This window comes from Anolis carolinensis, unplaced genomic scaffold (assembly GCF_035594765.1).
Source record: "Anolis carolinensis isolate JA03-04 unplaced genomic scaffold, rAnoCar3.1.pri scaffold_14, whole genome shotgun sequence".
In the NCBI taxonomy this organism is placed as follows: domain Eukaryota; kingdom Metazoa; phylum Chordata; class Lepidosauria; order Squamata; family Dactyloidae; genus Anolis; species Anolis carolinensis.
Window position 1 is genome coordinate 1,321,554 of NW_026943825.1, and position 19,071 is coordinate 1,340,624.

The window sequence follows — 19,071 nt, forward strand, 5'->3', positions numbered from 1 at the left end:
AAATAATAATCGTCATAAAATGTGTGTTATGGTTTCTCCAAGACCTCAGAAAGAAAGAAGGAAATGAAAGCAGGCTTCGTAAGATCCAAAATGAATAGTTGATGTTGCCTTAGCTTTGTGCAGAGATGCATCTATGTCAGAGCATGTTCTCTGGATGGTTGCCAGTTCAAATGCAGATTTCATATTCCAGTTGGTAGTGACTGAATAGTATTTTGAAGATGTTGTATATCTGGGTTTCTCATCAGATGAGATGAAGCCGCTGGTGATCTTTCTTTTGAACTATTATTTTTGGCTTCAGAAAAATGCCTTTGACCCCAGGCAGAAAATTTCCAAAACCCAAAGTAGAAGAGACCCGGTAAATATGAATCACGGAACATTTTCTGGGTATATGTGGTGTGTGTATGTATGTGTGTTTGTGTCTAACTCTTAATTCATGCAATCTAGTTCAGTGTGTTCTTGAAGGCTTTCATGGGCGGAATCATTGGGTTGCGATGAGTTTTCCGAGCTATATGCTCCAGAAGCATTCTCTCCTGACGTTTCATCCACATCTATGACAGGCATCCTCAGAGGTTGTGAGGTCTTTTGGAAACTAGGCAAGTGAGGTTTATAATACAGTAGAGTCTCACTTATATGTATATATGTATACATGTATATATGTATGTGTGCATATATACACACACACACACACACACACACACACACACACAGAGTAGAGTCTCACTTATCCAACATAAATGGGCCAGCAGAACATTGGATAAGTGAATATGTTGGATAATAAGGAGGGAATAAGAAAAAGCCTATTAAACATCAAATTAGGTTATGATTTTACAAATGAAGCACCCAGACATCATGTTATACAACAAATTTGACACAAAAAGTAGTTCAATACGCAGTAATGCTATGTAGGAATTACTGTATTTACGAATTTAGCACCAAAATATCACAATATATTGAAAACATTGACTACAAAAACATTGACTACTAAAAGGCAGACCGCGTTGGATAATCCAGAACGTTGGATAAGTGAATGTTGGATAAGTGAGACTCTACTGTATTTTTGGCTTCAGAAAAATGCCTTTGACCCCAGGCAGAAAATTTCCAAAGCCCAAAGTAGAAGAGACCCGGTAAATATGAATCACGGAACATTTTCTGGGTATATGTGGTGTGTGTATGTATGTGTGTTTGTGTCTAACTCTTAATTCATGCAATCTAGTTCAGTGTGTTCTTGAAGGCTTTCATGGGCGGAATCATTGGGTTGCTATCAGTTTTCTGAGCTATATTATTATTATTATTATTATTATTATTATTATTATTATTATTATTATTATTATTATATGGCCATGCTCCAGAAGCATTCTCTCCTGACGTTTCTCCCACATCTTTGACAGGCATCCTCAGAGGTTGTGAGGTCTTTTGGAAACTAGGCAAGTGAGGTTTATAATACAGTAGAGTCTCACTTATTCAACATAAACGGGCATGCAGAACGTAGGATAAGCGAATATGTTGGATAATAAGGAGAGATTAAGGAGAAGCCTATTAAACATCAAATTAGGTTATGATTTTACAAATTAAGCACCAAAACATCATGTTAGGCAACAAATTTGACAGAAAAAGTAGTTTAATACGCAGTAATGCTACGTAGCAATTACTATATTTACGAATTTAGACCCCAAAATACCACGATGAATTGAAAACAGTGACTACAAAAATGGATTGGATAATCCAGAACGTTGGATAAGCGAGTGTTGGATAAGTGAGACTCTACTGTATATCTGTGGAATAATGTCCAGGGTGGGAGGAAGAAAGAACTCTTGTCTGTTTGAGGCAAGTCTGAATGTTGCCATTGGCCACCTTGATTAGCATTAATAAAATACTACATCTCACGTAGTCGCCATTCAAATCTAGGCATGTATCATAGTGATGAATGAGCTTGGCAACTCCTTCCCCACAAAACTGCTGCTTGCATCCTCAAAAAGTAAAGGAGAAAACATTTACCATATGCAGTTGAAAGCCACACCCAAATACCACATCTCACGTAGTCGCCATTCAAATCTAGGCACTTATCATAGCGATGAAAGAGCTTGGCAACTCCTTCCCCACAAAACTCTGCCGCTTGCGTCCTCAACCAGCCAGTCACCACTTCTCGCAGTTGCACATTGTTGCCAAAACGCTGTGTTGAGGACGCAAGCGGCAGAGTTTTGTGGGTAAGGAGTTGCCAAGCTCATTCATCGCTATGATAAGAGCCTAGATTTGAATGGCGACTATGTTGAGAAGTGGTATTTGGGTGTGGCAAGTCTTTTATGATATACAGGGATTATCCAGAAAGTAGATTACGTTTTGGAATTTAAAAAGAACAAAGTATAGGAGAAAACATTTACCACATGCAGTTGAAAGCCATACCCAAATACCACATCTCACGTAGTCGCCATTCAAATCTAGGCACTTATCATAGCGATGAAAGAGCTTGGCAACTCCTTCCCCACAAAACTCTGCCGCTTGCGTCCTCAACCAGCTGTGCATCGTCGCCAAAATGCTGCATTGCCAGCCACGCTTCCATTGTTGGAAACAAGTGGTTGAGGACGCAAGCGGCAGAATTTAGTGGGGAAGGAGTTGCAAAGCTCATTCTTCGCCAATGCCTTCAAGTTTCCCTCTCATAGGATCTTTAAACTGGGCAATCCCAGAAGCGAAAGACCGCTCCAAATAGAGTGCTGTCCTTAGACCAGGTCACTCTGGAAAGTCAAGATCATACTCTGTTCTTAATTTTGGTTCTTCCTCCGTATCTTTAGAGACATACAACCTCCAAATACAGACCTTGCTGCTGCAAAGTGTGAGCTTCTGAGTCAGTCACTCGGGTCTATTTATCTATTTAATTGGGAACGGGTCAGGGCACCTCAGGATGGATCCATTATCGGTTCGCCAGGTCTGAGCACGGCAGGGAAGAAACTGACGAGACCTTTCCGTGCCCCCGTGGCACCTCTGAATGCGTGTGTTGGAGAGGATGAACATGACTGCGCGACTGGATGCGCTGCATTGGTGTGCGTGTGCGTGTGTGTGTGTGTGAGTGACGGAGTCCTCGTGTCGCGCTAATTAGAGGTGATATCTTCAGCTCAGCAGGGTTAACAACAGTTTTAAAACTCTTGTTGTCTCTTCCAGCACGAAACAATTACTTGCCTTTTGAAGCTTCCCCTGCCAACGTGCATGTTAAACAAACCCTTTAAAGTTCTTTTTAAATATTTTTTTCCCCAAAAAATAACTGTTGCTGAATTTGGTGTGCAGCCACTTTCTTTGAACTGACAGGGAAATAAAGACTGTTTTCCCCATCCTACCCACCTGCTTCCCTTCTATGGATGAGACTGATATACAGTAGAGTCTCACTTATCCAACATAAACGGACCGGCAGAACGTTGGATAAGCGAATATGTTGGATAATAAGGAGAGATTAAGAAAAAGCCTATTAAACATCAAAATAGGTTATGATTTTGCAAATTAAGCACCAAAACATCATGTTATATATCAAATTTGACAGAAGAAGTAGTTCATTACACATTAATGCTATGTAGTAATTAATGTATTTACGAATTTAGCACCAAAATATCACAGTGCATTGAAAACATTGACTACAAAAATGCGTTGGATAATCCAGAATGTTGGATAAGTGGGACTCTACTGTAAAAGTAATATGAGACTAATATGAAGACCTACCACTGTCTGGTAGGTCTTCTCCAAGGTTAAACTAAGACCCCTTCTATGTTGCCATATAAAATCCGGATTATCTGCTTTGAACTGGATTCTATGGCAGTGTAGACTCATCCAGTTGAAAACGGATAATCTGGATTATATGACAGTGTAGAAGGGATCAGAAAAACTCTTTCTGAGCAAACAGCGCTTTTCCAATACAGTAGAGTCTCACTTATCCAACATAAATGGGCCGGCAGAACGTTGGATAAGCAAATATGTTGGATAATAAGGAGAGATTAAGAAAAAGCCTATTAAACATCAAATGAGGTTATGATTTTACAAATTAAGCACCAAAACATCATGTTATACAACAAATTTGACAGGAAAAGTAGTTCATTACACATTAATGCTATGTAGTAATTAATGTATTTACGAATTTAGCACCAAAATATCACAATGCATTGAAAACATTGCCTCCAAAAATGCGTTGGATAATCCAGAACTATGGATAAGTGAGACTCTACTGTATATTTTTTTTGTATATTTTTTCTTAATACGCTAGAACTAAGGCTAGATCGACACGGACGGACATATAAAATCCAGATTATCTACTTTGAATTGGATTATAGGGCAGTGTAGACTCATATATTCTAGTTCAAATCAGATAATCAGTAGAGTTGTGCAATCCGTGTAAACTGCGAGCCATTTCGTGTCTTGGCTTTCGGTCAATATACCTTTTGTGAGGCTCTCGTTCCCTTTTTTCAAGATATAGAGCCCATTTCCTAATCAAAATTGAAACAGCATGAACAGATTAAAATTCAATGTGGTCGTTTCATTACTGTTGTTAACAACATGGCCAAGCCTTCACAACTTGCCTTCTGTTGCAGGTATTTAAAAAAAATGACAATATTTCACAGAACAAAATCAATTTCATCAGGGAAAATGTTCATTCTTTTTTTTAAAATAAATTTTTATTTTTTAAAACACAAAAAATACATACCGTAGACATACAAAACATTTACAATTCCCACCACCAACACGAGGATTGTTTTCTTTTTACATATTTGTTTCTTTATGAGACAATTTTTATTATCTTTATCCATTTCCATCCTATATACTATATAACATTTGTATCTTATTTCTTATGGCTTGATCTCCAGATTGATTCATGACATAGTTCTTTACCCTTGTCCATCTTTCTTCCATTTCTCTTGTTCTATTTTCATTAGTTTTTACAACATTTAGTTTCACATTCATAATTTCAAATTCCATTTGCTCCACCATATATTGGTACCATTTACTTACTGACCATTTGGATGTATCTTTCCACCCTAATACTATTGCTACTTGTGCACATTCAATTATTGCTTGAAAATGTTCATTCTTGGTGCCCTTTAATCAACAAAAATACATATTTTATGAGCAGAAAGGGAAGAGAAGGGACGGCAATTGAGTCACGGAGTTGGAAGAGGCCTCAAGGTCCACCCATTTGAGCAGGAATACGCAGCTAAAGCAGTCCTGAAAGATGCCCATCTAAATGTATTTCAATACCTTCGAAGATGGGGAGTCCACCTCCCTTTTGAGGCAGAATCTCTCCCACTTTTAAGTTATTCGTTTTTAAGAAACAAAACACATACTCACCCCTTTATTGAAGTTGCTCAAGGCTACGAGCGTATCCCACCCACGTCCGTCTTCTCAAAGTGCAGGAGAGAATAGCTCTGAAAAACAAATTAGACCCTATTTAATATATCGCCTGAGCCAGAGAGGAAGACATATTGTCTCTGTTTTGACATCCTGTTGAAATGCAGGGATGAGATCGTTCCTAAGAGACGAGCCGTAAAATTGCAAACCTACAAAGATTTATTGACCGTTTTATTCGTTGTGCACCAGGCGATTGGACTCTGAGGCGTTTCCCCGCCTGTTGTCTTATAACTTAAAAACAAAACATGGATCTCAGTTTTGGAATTATGAGATTGCTTCTGGGGAAGGGGGGCGGGGAATGGAGACAAATATATCCCAACTGCGGCCCCGGTTTTATGTGAACCAGATAGTCTCTTCATATCTACATTGGCCACTGCTCTTCACTTGTTTTTGTAAGCGTGGGGGTCAGGGTGCATGCTGGGTGGGTTTCTTCAGACGCCATCAATCATCTTCTCCAGCACCCTGATGAATTGGTGAATCGGCTGCCTCGCCAATTCCTGTTCAGTGTCAGACTCAAACACATCCGTAGTCTGAAGTCCAAACATTTATTTCAATATCTACAAACATATTTACAAAGCACAGCAAAAGCCATCGCTCTGTGCTGGCATTCTTCTATAGCCTCTTCGCACCAGCAAGCACAGCTCAACACACACAGAGAGATAAGAAACACATTCCTCAGTAAGAAGGAAGTTCCGACCTCCAAAGGCCGGAAAACATGCCTGATAGGTCATAGCAATCACAACAGGCTGTCAGTCAAAACTAGCCTGCTGTTAACTGTTTCATTACTGAAACACACACTCTTGAAAAACAGCAGAAAACACTTTACAGTAGAGTCTCACTTATCCAACATAAACGGGCCAGCAGAATGTTGGATAAGTGAATATGTTGGATAATAAGGAGGCATTAAGGAAAAACCTATTAAACATCAAATTAGGTGATGATTTTACAAAGTAAGCACCAAAACATCATGTTAGACAACAAATTTGACAGAAAAAGTAGCTCAATGAGCAGTAATGTTATGTAATAATTACTGTATTTACAAATTTAGCACCAAAATATAACGATATATTGAAAACATTGACTACAAAAATGCGTTGGATAATCCAGAACGTTGGATAAGCGAGTGTTGGATAAGTGAGACTCTATTGTATTTACATTTCATATACATGCAACCATAATCCAACAGTTTTCACTGTATCCCAGCATATCTGTCACATCCAGCTACATGACATTGTCACATGACACCAAGGACTCATGGAGGTACTGTCACAGTCGCAAATGTGATGGTCCTTATTGCACAATGTTGCGTGATATCTGTTGCCAGTTGGAATTTGTTTCTTTTGTTTCCTTCGGTACTTAGGGAGCACGTAACAGAAAATCAGCTGGACACGAGAGCAAGCGGGAGCCAATCCCGGCTCAAGCCTGCTTTTCGGCATCACACTAAAAGTAAACCCTCATTTCCTGGAAACTACTCTCCTCTTCCAGGAGGTCATTGTTCTTCCTTACCTGGAAGTGGGAAGCCTCCTTAAAATGCCTTGAAATGGAAAGAGTGCGTGGCTGGCTGGCATGGTGTAGCCTGCAGCCAAGCGCCTCCCAGAACTTTCCTCCTTATTTTGGAAAGAAAGTGCATGTGTGGAGTTCAGGCCCAGAAAGCATGTGCCCGCCAGTGCCTGCAGCTGAGCACCCCCTCTAGAGTAAAAACATGATTTTAGAGGTGGCGCTTAGCTGCAGGCACGGGCAGGGAGGCACGCTTTCTGGGCCTACATGCCAGATATGAATCTCCTTGGAAAGAGAGTGCGTGTGCTACGTGTAGGCCCAGAAAGCACATGCCCACCAGTGCCTGCAGCTGAGCACCCCCTCTAGAGTAAAAACATTATTCTGGAGGTGGCGCTCAGCTGCAGTCTCCTTGGAAAGAGAGTGTGTGTGCTACATGCAGGCCCAGAAAGCACGCACCCACCAGTACCTGCAGCCAAGTGCCCCGTCTAGAGTAAACACATTATTACTCTAGAGGTGGCACTCAGCTGCAGGCACTGGCAGGGAGGCACGCTTTCTGGACCTGCATGCCAGACATGCAGTCTCCTTGGAAAGAGAGTGTGTGTGCTACGTGCAGGCCCAGAAAGCACGTGCCCGCCAGTGCCTGCAGCTGAGCACCGCCTCTAGAGTAAAAACATTATTACTCTAGAGATTGCGTTCAGCTGCAGGCACTGGCAGGGAGGCACGCTTTCTGGGCCTGCATGCCAGACATGAATCTCCTTGGAAAGAGAGTGTATGTGCTACGTGCAGGCCCAGAAAGCATGAGCCTGCCAGTGCCTGCAGCCGAGTGCCCCCTCTAGAATAAAAACATTATGATTCTAGAGGTGGCGCTCAGCTGCAGTCACTGGCAGGGAGGCATGCTTTCTGGACCTGCATGCCAGACATGAATCTCCTTGGAAAGAGAGTGTGTGTGCTACATGCAGGCCCAGAAAGCATGTGCCCACCAGTGCCTGCAGCTGAGCACCCCCTCTAGAGTAACAACATTATTACTCTAGAGGTGGTGCTCAGCTGCAGGCACTGGCAGGGAGGCACGCTTTCTGGGCCTGCATGCCAGACATGAATCTCCTTGGAAAGAGAGCGTGTGTGCTACGTGCAGGCCCAGAAAGCATGTGCGCCTACCAGTGCCTGCAGCCGAGTGCCTCCTCTAGATTAGAAAGAAACAGCAGGTAAAAAGAAGCCTCCTTACAGTGCACGGGAAGGGGAGCCTGGGAAGCCCCCCCCCCAATAATGGGCCAATAGAAACAGATCTTTCGGCACCCCAGAGCAACGCTCCCAAAAAACGAATCGAGGTCCCCCACCAAAAGCCGGGGCACGAAACGGATCAAGGTTTACCCCGGATGCACAACTCTAATTTCCAGTTGTGGGAACACAATCGGATAGCAGCTTGCATGGCAGTAATGTCCTCAAATACACTATGGGAGAATTATGCAAAGTTAAGTTTGAAGCTCTTTGGTGAAAAGGGTGTGGATATTACTCTACTTTTTTGCTTTCTTCTCTCTAGCTCATTACATTGTTCTGCTTGTTCTTTTTAAGAGAAACCGGGAAGGCCTTTTCCCACCAAAGAAAAGACGGCAGAGGGTTGAGTACACTTCGCTGCAAATGCCACTGAACAGCCTCAGTTCTGATTCCATTTCATCCAGTTTCAGGGTTTTCTCTCTTCATCACATTCTTATGTTAAACCAAACACCCAGGTCACGAAAGGGATTGGTCCTCATTAAGGACAAAAAAAACAGAGTTATAACTGCACTTCCCTCCCTCTAGAGATCTCTGGCCTGCACGCAGAAAAAATGATAGGGTTTTTTTTTTGCCAGTATTTGATATTTGGCAGCAGTCCCATTTGCCATTTTGACCTTGGTGACAGTTGGATTATGGTGAGATTTTGACTCAAATTGGAACAATGGAGCGAGACAACAAAAGGCTCCGTATTCCCACTTGGGTTTTGACAAGTCAAATAAATTACGCTCAACAGTCAATTTCTAGCATCAAACGTTGCATTTCAGTTATGGATGGAGAAAGTTATTAAATTAAAAAGTACATTGGACTCTGAAGGCTTGCATCCCAGGCCCCTTCTACACTGCCATATAAAATCCAGATTATCTGTTTGGAATCGGATTACATGGCAATGTGGACTCATATAATCCAGTTCAAAGCAGTTAATATGAGGGCTATCCACAAAGTAGGTTACGTTTTGGAATTAAAAATGAACAAAGTATAGGAGAAAACATTTACCATATGCAGTTGAAAGCCACACCCAAATACCACTTCTCAACATAGTCGCCATTCAAATCTAGGCACTTATCATAGTGATGAATGAGCTTGGCAACTCCTTCCCCACAAAACTCTGCCACTTGTGTCCTCAACCAGCCGGTCACCTCTTGTCACAGCTGCGCATCGTCACCAAAATGCTGTGTTGCCAGCCATGCCCCCATTGTTGGAAACAAGTGGTTGAGGACCCAAGCGGCAGAGTTTACTGCGGAAGGAGTTGCAAAGCTCATTCATCGCTATGGTAAGTGCCTAGATTTGATGTGGTATTTGGGTGTGGCTTTCAATTGCATATGGTAAATGTTCTCTACTTTGTTCATTTTTAATTCCAAAACGTAACCTACTTTGTGGATAGCCCTCGTATAATAAAATACTATTCAGCTCTATCTCTCCAAGGGGACTCAGAGCAGAGCAAACATTCAATATCGTTATACAATTGACAAAGGCAGACAGTACATAAACAGAGGCAAGGCTTCCCTCTTTTTTCATTTTTGGCATCTAAAGGCTATTCTCGACTCGGCCGTGGGGATGTGTTGTTCCATTCTTCCACGCCAAGGAGCTTGTTGTCCATGGATGCCTTTCATCGGCATTTTTTTTTCCAGAGGTGCCTTTTACCTCCCTGCCAAAGCAGTACCTATTTATCTACTCACTTTACTGTTTTCAAACTGCTAGGTAGGCAGAAGCTAGGCTGATGGCAGGAGCTCACCTCGCCTGTGGCTTGAACTGCCAACCTTTTGGTCGTCAATAACTTCTGTAGCTGGCAGTTTTAACTTGCTGTGCTAGTCATGGTAATAATGTGGATTATCTGCTTTCATAATTTGGATTATATAGTAGTGTAGAAGGGGCCCGAGATTATATGGCAGTGTCGAAGGGACCTCTGAATGGGTAAAAACCATTTTTTTAATGCGCAAATAAAAACCATTGGAAATTAGATTTTACAACATATGATAAACACTCCTTAAAATGATTTTAAGCCAGGCAATTTTAAGGATCATGGGCCAATGCAAAGCAGTGCTATCTTCACTGTCAACTCGATATTCAAAAAATATGGAGCTTGTTTAACTAGCTTTGGTAGGGAGTTTCACAGTTGCAGTGTTGCTATATATACCCGAGTATATCATTTCAAGTTTTGGACAGGCTCATATGGGAGGAGGCAGTCCGTCAGATACAGGCTCCCTTCGTTCAGAAAATCAGCTCACTTGAGGTAATAAAGCTTTATTTAAGAAAACCAAGGCAAGCCGTCTATATCACGGTTGTTGTCAGGGCTGGCGGGTATTACAGGCATCATATATTTATAGGTAACACAATTCAAATAATTCCCTGTGCCTTTCACCCCATTTGTCAGGATGCAGTATATAGTTACAGCTTTTCCAGTCTTTCTTTTTATTAGGGTGATAAGCCAAACATCTTTTGCTCTACTGCTGTACTGGTGGGAAGGACCTCAATATTGCCAGTGTAGACTCATTTAATGCACTTCAGTGGAGTTAAACGGCATTATATGAATGTATTGATGCATATAGAGCAGTTTTGATCACCTGCTTTGAAAAGAATGATATACAGAACTTCTTCATGCTGTATGTGGGAGTAACATTTGCAAGATCTAGAATAGATAAATAAGAATAATATACTTTATTTATATTTTGCTATATTTCCCCGAGTGATTACAGGTATATAAATGGCAAACATTCAGTGCAGTTATACAATTGGCAGATAGTACATAAACAGAGGTAAGGCTTCCCTCTTTTTTCATCTCCGGCATCTGGAGGCTGTGCTCTATTTATATTTTGCTCTGTCTCCCCAAGTAATTACAGGTATATAAATGGCAAACATGCAGTGCCATTATACAATTGACAAAGACAGTACATAAACAGAGGCAAGGCTACCCATTTTTTTCCATCTCCGGCATCTGGAGGCTGTGCTCTATTTATATTTTGCTCTGTCTCCTCGAGTGATTACAGGTATATAAATGGCAAACATCCAATGCTGTTATACAATTGACAAAGACAGACAGTACATGAACAGAGGCAAGGCTTCCCTTTTTTTCCATTTTCGGCATCTGGAGGCTGTGCTCTATTTATATTTTGCTCTGTCTCCCCGAGTGATTACAGGTATATAAATGGCAAACATCCAATGCCGTTATACAATTGACAAAGACAGACAGTACATGAACAGAGGCAAGGCTACCCATTTTTTTCCATCTCTGGCATCTGGAGGCTGTGCTCTATTTATATTTTGCTCTGTCTCCTCGAGTGATTACAGGTATATAAATGGCAAACATCCAATGCCGTTATACAATTGACAAAGACAGACAGTACATAAACAGAGGCAAGGCTTCCCTTTTTTTCCATTTTCGGCATCTGGAGGCTGTGCTCTATTTATATTTTGCTCTGTCTCCCCGAGTGATTACAGGTATATAAATGGCAAACATCCAATGCTGTTATACAATTGACAAAGACAGACAGTACATGAACAGAGGCAAGGCTTCCCTTTTTTTCCATTTTCGGCATCTGGAGGCTGTGCTCTATTTATATTTTGCTCTGTCTCCCCAAGTAATTACAGGTATATAAATGGCAAACATTCAATGCCGTTATACAATTGACAAAGACAGACAGTAAATAAACAGAGGCAAGGCTTCCCCTTTTTTTTTCATCTCCGGCATCTGGAGGCTGTGCTCAACTCGGCCATGTTGTTCCATTCTTCCATGCCGAGGATCCTGACATCCATGGATGCCTTCCTGGTCGAATTGCTGACATGTTTTTTTTTTTCGGGGTGCCTTTTACCTTCCTGACAAAGCGGTACCTAATTATCTACTCACATTGCTGTTTTTGAACTTCTAGGTAGACAGAAGCTAGGCTGACTTCAGGAGCTCACCCCGCCCACGGCTTGAACTGCCAACCTTTCTGTCAGCAAGATCTTCTGTAGCTGGTTGTTTAACCTGCTGTGCTAGCCATGGCCCATAGAATATACTAAGTAACATTTAGGACTGATGGAATATATCAATAAATATCCAAAATGTTAGCTAAGCCATTGGCGGATCATACAGAGAGGGTTCTTTGTATGCAAATATAATAAAAGCAATCTATGTTCCTATTAAACCATCTCTCTTCTTCGACTCCCCTGAGAGTTCTTAAGCTCCATTTCCTACCAAGAACATTTTGTAACAGTTTTCCTTCTTTTAAAAAAAAATATCCCAAGTGGTTTCCAGTAAACACAAGATGCACTAAACTATTGGCTGAAATGAATAAATCAATGAGAAAATGGGGAAATTCATAATTAAAAGCTAGGGAAACTTGACAACTTTGACATTTTGAAGTTGACGCAGCCTTTCAGAAGTACTCAACTGTTGTGTTTAGATGCCTGGAATACTTACGAATGGGCATCTCAATCTCCGAAGCTGAGATCTTCAGCTTTCTTTCTCTCTTAAAGCCGCAAGCAGACTTGTTTATTTCTTTCCAAAATCCCCCTCGCTCTGATAATTTAATAGAAAGCCTGGGGTGGGTTATTTTGAAATCTTGATTTATGGGGAAAAAAAATAGGATTGAATCACAGAATCACATCTTCTGTGCCCTGACAAATTTGTGAACATCCTGCGGCTCCTCCATGATGACATGATGGCTCCAGTCTTGGACAGCCATGACTCCCAAAGTGACCCATTTAAGGTGAAATCAGATGTCAAGCAGGGATGTGTTATTGCCCCTACCTTATTTTCCATCTTCATCACTAAGATACTTCACCTTCCACCGGTGTGGAAATCATCTATCGGACAGATGGCAAGCTATTTAACCTCAGCAGACTGAAAGCCAAAACCAAGGTCACCACAACATCTTTTATAGAACTCCAATATGCCGATGACAACGTAGTCTGTGCATACTTGGAAGAAGACCTACAAGCCACTCTAAACACCTTCGCAGACGCATACGAGAAACTCGGCCTCTCATTGAACATCGAGAAAACCAAAGTGCTCTTCCAACAGGCACCAGCTATTCCTGCAATGCCAGGAATACAGCTTAATGGTGTCACATTAGAAAACGTTTACCATTTCCGCTCCCTTGGCAGCTACCTCTCCACAAAAGTCGACATCGACACTGAAATACAACACCGCCTGAGCTCTGCAAGCGCAGCATTTTTCAGAATGAAGCAGAGAGTGTTTGACACTGAAATATAATACCGCCTGAGCTCTGCGAGCACAGCATTTTTCAGAATGAAGCAGAGTTTGACACTGAAATACAACACCGCCTGAGCTCTGCGAGCGCAGCATTTTTCAGAATGAAGCAGAGAATGTTTGACACTGAAATACAACACCGCCTGGCCTCTGCAAGTACAGCATTTTTCAGAATGAAGCAGAGTGTTTGACACTGAAATACAACACCACCTGAGCTCTGCGAGCGCAGCATTTTTCCGTAGTTCAATACGCAGTAATGTTATGTTGCAATTAATGTATTTACAAATTTAGACCCAAAATATCACGATAATAATAATAATAATAATAATAATAATAATAATAATGTTTATTCATATCCCACCTCCATCTCCCCCAGAGGGGACTCGGAGCGGCTCACAGAAATATCCGATACAAAACAATAACAAAGTACAATACCTCAATAAACAATAACATGCACTAGTTATAATATTTCAACATTGACCAGTAAAATAAAAACATTACTAAAAATAAAACTTACTAAAACATAGAATTAAAAACAGTGAGGTTGTAATAGTAGATTAGCAAAGTGCACATTATAAGTTGCAAACTCAAAAGCATTGATAAAGTGCCACAGATTCATTTGAGCTCAATTTCGGATTATAGGAGCCCAGAGCTAATGTCAAGTAACCAGGAGAGGTGCGACCAATACAAAAATGCCTTGGATAATCCAGAACCTTGGATAAGCGAGTCTTGGATAAGTGAGACTCTACTGTACTTAGTTAAGGGTATGTAAAGTTTTCATAGCATGAAAAGATATATGAGATTCTGGCTCATAGTTTCTACCTTGGAAGAGTAGAAAGCAACCTCCATATTTACATTGGCTCATATTTACATTGGCTTGGTGACCAGAAGGCAAATGGAAAGAACACAATATTTATTGTGTATACTGATAAGGCAATCACATGATTGTGAAGGCAGTGTCGTGACTTTTGGTGTGCGTTCATCATTTATATTTATATATTGATCATGATTGGTGTTTATTCTAGGAATGGAGTGGTGAATATTGGGACGGAGGCTGTCTTGTAAAGGTCACTCTTTTGGGACTACAATCCCCAGGATTGGCCAGCCAGCAATTTCCAAAAAAACTCCCAGAAATTCAGGAAGTCATGGCCCAAATCTTTCTGAGTGCCTATAAAACATCAAAACAAATGCATTGTGGTGCAAACAAAGGAGCCATGGCTCTGACAACTGGTGTGACTCTCATGCATAGGTCTATTATGAATCAAAGCAATTCAAAACAACAACACTGTGAAGTTAAGCATTTTATTTGTAATGGGTCATTGGAATTCACATGCCAGTTCATTCAAGGCTCTGAAGTCTCTACCATATTGGTTCTCTAGGGCAGTGATTCCCAAGCTAGGAAAGGGGGCGTGGCCTCCTTCCAAGAGCCTAAGACAGGGCTGAGCCTCTATACCTCTCCTGAGAGGCCTTTAAGGACTACAGGGCGGGGCTAGGGAAGGGGTGGGGCCTCCTTCCAAGAGCCCGAGACAGGGCTGAGCCTCTATATCTCTCCTGAGAGGCCTTTTAGGACTAAAGGGCGGGGCTAGGGAAGGGGTGGGGCCTCCTTCCAAGAGCCTGAGACAGGGCTGAGCCTCTATACCTCTCCTGAGAGGCCTTTTAGGACTAAAGGGCGGGGCTAGGGAAGGGGTGGGGCCTCCTTCCAAGAGCCCGAGACAGGGCTGAGCCTCTATATCTCTCCTGAGAGGCCTTTTAGGACTAAAGGGCGGGGCTAGGGAAGGGGTGGGGCCTCCTTCCAAGAGCCTGAGACAGGGCTGAGCCTCTATACCTCTCCTGAGAGGCCTTTTAGGACTAAAGGGCGGAGCTAGGGAAGGGGTGGGGCCTCCTTCCAAGAGCCCGAGACAGGGCTGAGCCTCTATACCTCTCCTGAGAGGCCTTTTAGGACTAAAGGGCGGGGCTAGGGAAGGGGTGGGGCCTCCTTCCAAGAGCCCGAGACAGGGCTGAGCCTCTATATCTCTCCTGAGAGGCCTTTTAGGACTAAAGGGCGGAGCTAGGGAAGGGGTGGGGCCTCCTTCCAAGAGCCCGAGACAGGGCTGAGCCTCTATACCTCTCCTGAGAGGCCTTTTAGGACTAAAGGGCGGGGCTAGGGAAGGGGGCGGGGCCTCCTTCCAAGAGCCCGAGACAGGGCTGAGCCTCTATACCTCTCCTGAGAGGCCTTTTAGGACTAAAGGGCGGGGCTAGGGAAGGGGGCGGGGCCTCCTTCCAAGAGCCCGAGACAGGGCTGAGCCTCTATACCTCTCCTGAGAGGCCTTTTAGGACTAAAGGGCGGAGCTAGGGAAGGGGTGGGGCCTCCTTCCAAGAGCCCGAGACAGGGCTGAGCCTCTATACCTCTCCTGAGAGGCCTTTTAGGACTAAAGGGCGGGGCTAGGGAAGGGGGCGGGGCCTCCTTCCAAGAGCCCGAGACAGGGCTGAGCCTCTATACCTCTCCTGAGAGGCCTTTTAGGACTAAAGGGCGGAGCTAGGGAAGGGGTGGGGCCTCCTTCCAAGAGCCTGAGACAGGGCTGAGCCTCTATACCTCTCCTGAGAGGCCTTTTAGGACTAAAGGGCGGGGCTAGGGAAGGGGGCGGGGCCTCCTTCCAAGAGCCCGAGACAGGGCTGAGCCTCTATACCTCTCCTGAGAGGCCTTTTAGGACTAAAGGGCGGGGCTAGGGAAGGGGGCGGGGCCTCCTTCCAAGAGCCCGAGACAGGGCTGAGCCTCTATACCTCTCCTGAGAGGCCTTTTAGGACTAAAGGGCGGGGCTAGGGAAGGGGGCGGGGCCTCCTTCCAAGAGCCTGAGACAGGGCTGAGCCTCTATACCTCTCCTGAGAGGCCTTTTAGGACTAAAGGGCGGGGCTAGGGAAGGGGGCGGGGCCTCCTTCCAAGAGCGCGAGACAGGGCTGAGCCTCTATACCTCTCCTGAGAGGCCTTTTAGGACTAAAGGGCGGGGCTAGGGAAGGGGTGGGGCCTCCTTCCAAGAGCCCGAGACAGGGCTGAGCCTCTATACCTCTCCTGAGAGGCCTTTTAGGACTAAAGGGCGGGGCTAGGGAAGGGGTGGGGCCTCCTTCCAAGAGCCTGAGACAGGGCTGAGCCTCTATACCTCTCCTGAGAGGCCTTTTAGGACTAAAGGGCGGGGCTAGGGAAGGGGGCGGGGCCTCCTTCCAAGAGCCCGAGACAGGGCTGAGCCTCTATACCTCTCCTGAGAGGCCTTTTAGGACTAAAGGGCAGGGCTAGGGGCAGGGGTGGGGCCTCTTCCCAAGATCCTCTGTATACCTCCCCTGAGGTGCTTGTTAGAACACAGGGATGGGGTATAGAGGCCACACCCCCTCCTGTAGCCCCGCCCCCTGTGTCCTGGCAGGCGCTGCAGGACAGGGATAGAAGCTCAGCCCTATCTCAGAGCTCATAACTCTGCCCATCTCAGTCCTGGCCGCCCATTGGTAATATTTTTTCTGGAAAAGGGGCGGTAGGCCAAATAAATTTGGGAACCACTGCTCTAGGGCAACAATGTGCAAATTTGAGGGAGAAAGTTGGAAAACAAAGATGGGTGGAGAGGGTCTCCGCCGAATCACGGGAGTCACTTCTCCTCTGTTCACCTCCCCATTCTGAATTTTCTTATTTGTTCATCCGGGGGTTTAATCTTCAGTAGGTTATCTCTTATCCCAATCATTGGTTCTCAGTCTTGGTATCCAGATGTTGTTGGGTGGCAACTCTCTAAATCTCTGATCGTTCACTTATGCCGGTTGGTTTCTCTAAGCTTAATAACATCTGAGAATCTAGGTTTGGGAATCGCTGGTCTACATGCAGTACATTTATCACTTTTTTTTCAGCCAATGAAAAGTAAGATGTGTCAAATGTTTAGCTATCTCTTTACATATCTAGGAACTCGGAGGCCAGTTTGGGGATGGGAGGATGCCAAACTGGACTGGCCAAGGACCGTCGCGTCTTCTACCCCGGTGGCTGGCGCTCTCTCGTGGAACAAGCTCTGAATGCTTCCCGACCGGAGTCCGCTTCTCCCAATATTTACACAAAAGCCATATTTGTACTGAGCTGAAAATTTAAACGTCTACACTTACACACAAACATATACACAGACAGATATCTTCTGGGTTGGCAGTAGGGACAAGCGAGGAAGGCGGCCTTGGATTGTTGTGCTGTGTTCTTGTATGTACATAAACTTTCAGGGGTGTAGGGAGGAAAAAGACAACAACAAAAAATGTCAATGTTACTTTATAACCTTTCTAAATATCCTGTGCTAATCTCAGAAGATAAACCTATAAATATATCTGGATTATACATGTTACCTTACTGGTGTCTTTCTGCATTTCTGCTTTGAGGGGCAGAATGGGTGCATGCGCGAGAAGGAGAGATGGAAAACACACAAAGGTATCCGTGCCACGAAACAAAAGAAGCGGGTTACTTAAGAGCATGGAATTGGGATGTCCGCTTGTTCACTTTGGACTCATAGAATCATAGAATAGTAGAGTTGGATGAGACCTCAAAGGCCATCCAGTCCAACCCCCTGCCATAGACACCACAATGTTTGTTTGTTTGTTTTTTTTTAAAAGGTTTTATTGAAGTTTCAAATAAAGTTTACAGCGAAAGTGTGAAAACAAAGGTGGTTTTTAGGGGAAAAATTTATTTATTTATTTATTTATTTACAGTATTTATATTCCGCCCTTCTTTCTCACCCCGAAGGGGACTCAGGGCGGATTACAATGAACACATATATGGCAAACATTCAGTGCCAACAGACAAACAACATACATTAGACAGACTCAGAGGCATTTTTAACATTTTTCCAGCTTCACAATTCCGGCCACAGGGGGAGCTGTTGCTTCACCGTCCAGTAGTGGCTGTACTTCCTCATTCCTTTCCTCGTGTTTTGCTGGCAGTTTTATGGTGTTGTAAATTAGCCTCCCGCATAAAGCGTACCTAAATTTCCCTAATTGACAGGTGCAACTGTCTTTCGGGGCTGCATAGGTCAACAGCAAGCCGGGGCTATTAATGGTCGGAGGCTTAACCCAACCCGGGCTTCGAACTCATGACCTCTCGGTCAGTAGTGATTTATTGCAGCTGGTTACTAGCCAGCTGCACCACAGCCCGGCCCCAGGGAAGTAGATAGAAACGGAGAAAAAAATAGGAGAGAGAGAAAACCAACCAAGAACCTTGAACAAGAACAATCTCCCGAAAAAGGGGAAGAAAGAGAAAAACAAATATATATAAGAGTGATGGCATCACGGCGACCCACAAAACAACAAAACTACAGGCCCCCCAACCTCAAAATTTGACAACACAACCCATCATCCACGCCTCTAGGTTGATACAACAAAAAGAAAAGAAAAATAAAGTCCTAATTAGAGAGAGAGGAATAATTGCTTTTATCCAATTGCTGCCAGTTAGAAGGCTAAGCTCCTCCAACTTGGTCTCCTAGCAACCCAATAAAAAATAATAAAAAACACTAAAATTAATATAATAAAATACTATAATAACAGAAAATAACTAAAAATAATACAAGAAAATAATAAAATATAATAAATAAAAATATAACTTACAATAAAATTAATTAAAAAATTGCAAATAACTAAAAATAAAAATTACACAACAATTTTTAACCAATACCACCACCACTTTGCCACAGCAACGCGTGGCCGGGCACAGCTAGTGTATATATATATATATATATATATATATATATATATAT

The 19,071-nt window shown here is 43.2% G+C and overlaps 1 protein-coding gene across 2 annotated transcripts in view; it reads left to right on the forward strand.

Moving 5' to 3' along the window:
• The window catches only part of cadm3 (cell adhesion molecule 3), a 120,033-nt gene extending 102,363 nt beyond the window's left edge, over window positions 1-17,670 (forward strand). The window contains exon 10 of one of the 2 annotated variants that reach the window (XM_062964748.1): window positions 12,012-17,670. The gene's annotated coding sequence lies outside the window, so the exon portion shown is untranslated. The remainder of the gene's footprint in view (window positions 1-12,011) is intronic. The other variant, XM_062964749.1, reaches the window with a different exon arrangement.
• Window positions 17,671-19,071: the final 1,401 nt, after the last annotated feature.